We start from the raw sequence: 4,159 nt of genomic DNA on the forward strand, positions 1-4,159 counted from the left end.
CCTCACACTTGTTTCTGTCAGGTAAAAGTATCACCATTTAATCAGAGCTACAATAGCTTTGTGAGAATAAGCATAAGTCAAGTCAGAGTTCTGAGGAAATGCCAGATGCAAAACCCACTTCAAAAGTCCATAGAAATTACATTACATTACAATTTTACATTTTACTTATTTAGCTGACGCTTTTATCCAAAGTGACTTACAATTGTTATATATGTCAGAGGCCACATCTCTGGAGAAGGTAAACCATTTTGTTCAGGGCGCAGTGGTGGATGTATCGCAGTGGGATTTGAAACCAGGTTCTCACACCAAAGGCATGTATCTTTACTGAGTTTGTGCAGTTGGAGTATACTAAAACACAGTAGCCAGAAATATTTTGTTAAAACCAAATACTGGTAAAGATATTCAGTATTGACTGCAGTGCTTATGTTTTTTGTCAGTTTACTCACACTAATAGGTCATTTTGATTTGCTTCAAAAGAGAATAGTAACATAGTGTGTGAAGTGCTTTATTAAATGGCATCTATAAGTCATCTATTTTAACAGAAACAGTGGCTTTAGGGTTCGGGTTGCGGCAGACAGGCAGTTATTTGAAATGGAATGAAGCCCACCCACGGCATTTGCGGCATGACAGTGTTGGAACACGCCCCACACTCCGGTCCGGTTGGTGACAGTAATGTGCGAATGCGCATGTGTATGACTGCGCGGTGCTTTCTGGTCTTCCTGCGCGGCTTTCTGTGGCGTTAACGTTGCATTTGACTGTTTCAAATGAACCAAACAAATGTCATTAACAAAAAATATATCCAGAGAGTTTAAGACGGTAAAACAGCAGCATTCCAGTAGGAAACATCGCTGGAGGAAGAGTATTTTTCAGAACGAGGACGTTTTTTGCGACGTGAAGTAGGAGTGGGGCGCCATTGAAGGATTCAATGGCGGCACTGAACACGTTTCACGTAAGTGTTTTAATTAACAAAATGATTTCTATTCACTAACCAACATATTCGGTTCTTTAAAGAAACGGCAGCCACACATTTACACACGGTATACGGTAATGTTAAAAGTTGCAAAAAACGAACTCCTTCCAAGTTAAGCTAACATTAGCTTATCAAAAGTGACATACACGTTGTAAGTTCTGCAAAGCATAATTTTCTTGGTTCATTTTTCATGTTAAAATTCATATAATGCATCTTGCAAAACATTTGATTTCAATATGGACATGTCGAAAGCTATAGTGCTTTTATGACCGTGGCAGCACCAAAAAAGCATATGTAAGCATATGTGTGTAACCAGTGCCACAAACACATCGACAGAAATGCTTAAGCTACATGTTAGCTATCTCATTGTTATTTAGATATTTTGATTATATCTTAATAACTAATCTAATATGCATTAATATCTAATAACGACAAAGCAAATTCATATCTCGTTATTGAGGTTTAGCTCTACTTTTTGTTCTGTGCTTATATGCAGACTCAAGAAGACCCAGCCAGCCACCTGTTCACCTGAGGGAGAAAGCCCTGTCTTCAGCCTGTCTTCAGCTTGTCAAATAACCATTCCATGTGGCAGCAGCATGTTGGTGGACAAGTTCCAGACGCCATGGGAAAAAATGAGGCCCTCTCTTGTAAGAGACATTGTTGCTGGTAAGAGCCCTTCTATAACTTCATCTTGAACAGGAGTGGCACTCTGTGGAGTCTTTGGCTGCTGTAGCCCATCTCTTTTTAAGGTTGTGCGTTCAGAGATGATATTCTGCATACCTTGATTATGGTTACATTCCATTTCAATGATGGCCTCCGACAATTATGAAAAACAAAATAGTTGAGGTAAAACGATTATTGTGCCACACTCAGGTTGCAATATTCTTTCTTTTTCATTTGAATTATATCCAAGGAAACCCACTGTTAAAAATACAAGTTTGGAAAAAAAGGATAAATAAATGGATGATGTTTCCAAAGTCGATAAGTAATCGTCTTAAATAATTGTGATCTCAATATTGACCAAAATAATTTTGATTATGATTTTTTTGCCATAATCGAGCAGCCCTAACCTTGGTTGTAATGAGTGGTTATTTAAATTAATGTTGCCTTTCTACCATCTTGAACCTGTCTGCCCACTCTTCTCTGAAATCAATATGCTATTTTGTACAATATATGAACACACACTGAATATGTATTCCCTTTTCAGGATGTTGGACACGTACCAGGAGGAAGTGGCTCTTCGGGCAGTGGTCAATGAGAAGCAAGTGCCTTCAGGAATCACCTTTTTCAAACTCCCCACACGTCATTATACTCAACCATTAGGTTTTTATGTGTTACAGACCTTGGATAGATATACTGAGGATTTTGTTTGCCGTTAATTTTGCTTTCTAATTTAGCTACCTTAAAAAGCTTAGTGGTTACTTAGTGGGTTTTGTTTTTATACCATTCCTGTCTGTTTTCCATTGATTTTCCTTGATTTTGTATACCAACTTAATTGTGGACGTAACCAACTCTATGTAAATCCAGTGCACACAGCTTTAGAAAGTCATATAATATAAAATTGAATCAATAAAGTGAGGAAGTCTTATAGTTGTACATCGTAGTTTACTGTATGGTATACCACCATTTTTTATTAGCCTTTCATAGCTCTTACAGTCCTATCAAAGCAAAATGGCAAAATGTATAGCTTTATGTTGACCCAGTTGGGTTTGAAAGTAAATATCTGAAAATGCTATCAATAATGTAAATAAAATTAGATGTTTTTGTTTTATGAAGGATTTTAGTTGTACTTTTTTATATGGGGGTGGAAATGTTTAAGCTGAAATGTTTGACTTAAAAAGGGGCTGTATGCTGCTGCATTTCAAGTCCTATTTTGTAGTCTTGTGATCACTGTGTAATAGCTTCCGCTAGCTAGTTTTAGATGTAAACTCCAACATTAACATTAGTACAGATGCTTTGGACGGCTGGTTCAAAGGCAGCGTATAACAGCTGCTGCTGCAAGCTATTGTTAGCAACAGCTAGCATTTACAACAAGTAAAGCTATCTGTCCATCAGGAAACTTCATAAATCACAGCATTGAGGCAGAGCAGCCAGAGGACTTCAGATTGAAAACCAGAAAATATGTATACCTTTTCTTCATAACCGTAAAAGCACTTTCTGTGTGACACACTGAACGCGCTCTAACTCAATTCTGTCGTCCTGTGCTTTCTGGATGGACTGGGCCGATGGGGCAGCGCTGTTCCTGTGTTTTGTGGGTGTTACCTGTGTGCTCAGCCAGCAGCCAGATATAGGAAACTGGCTCAGTGTGTTGTCACACAGAGCCCAGACTAAAGAAAACTGCTGAAAACAATTCTGAACACTGGGTAATCAGATTTTTTTTGTCTCACAGGGATTTCTTTTAAATGTGTTTAGCTCATTATTTGACACTTTGGCCATGTTTAACATGAACATCTGGCATTGTAACATCATAGATATGAAGGTCTCCTTTAACAAATAGTATAAATCAAAAGAGGTTTCTGGGCTCAACATAAATTAATAGTATATACTACTACACTGTAATATAAATTGTCAATGTGGAAATTTAAGTAAATTAACAAGCAAATCCATAAATTACTAAACGAATATCTTTTACTGTCAATTGTCACTAACTGCACCTACTTTTAGTAATGGTTTTACCGTATCAAATCTTAATACTTAGATTTAGCTTTTAAATAACTCATATTTGTGAATATATGATACATTCTGATAGTGGTTTTACAAACTTATGTGAAAACAATACATTTTCTTTTTGTGTGTAATTACAGTGATTGTGGCTGTTTTAAATGACAAAAACTGTATTTTTACAGTTTAATTCTGCTTATAGACAGTTTAAAAATGCTTATAGACATTTTTACTCTGACTAAAAAAGCAATTTTCCAAGGTATTTGTTTTCAAAATAATGAATTTTTCCATAATTTTACGAGGTATTCGTAATTTCACAAGTATTCTATGTAACATGACAGAAAAAATACTTTTTGTTGCTGTAAATTACCACTAATTCTATCAACATTTAGCAGTGTTTTTACAGTATTAAACTTAAATAAACCGTAAATTAACAGTTTTATCTTATATATAAAAAATTAATATTTGTGAAAATACAATGAATTTAGAGTGTATTTTTAAAGTAATTTTATGTGAAAAAACATACAT

At 35.7% G+C, this 4,159-nt stretch overlaps 1 long non-coding RNA gene across 1 annotated transcript; it reads left to right on the forward strand.

Annotated features, from left to right (window-relative positions):
- Positions 1-441: 441 nt before the first annotated feature.
- On the forward strand, positions 442-2,384 carry LOC117938053. Its single transcript, XR_004655317.1, has 3 exons — positions 442-949; positions 1,467-1,636; positions 2,178-2,384. It is a non-coding gene; the product is annotated as an uncharacterized LOC117938053 (long non-coding RNA).
- Positions 2,385-4,159: the final 1,775 nt, after the last annotated feature.

The sequence above is a fragment of the Etheostoma cragini genome, chromosome 22 (assembly GCF_013103735.1).
Source record: "Etheostoma cragini isolate CJK2018 chromosome 22, CSU_Ecrag_1.0, whole genome shotgun sequence".
Classification (NCBI taxonomy): Eukaryota; Metazoa; Chordata; class Actinopteri; order Perciformes; family Percidae; genus Etheostoma; species Etheostoma cragini.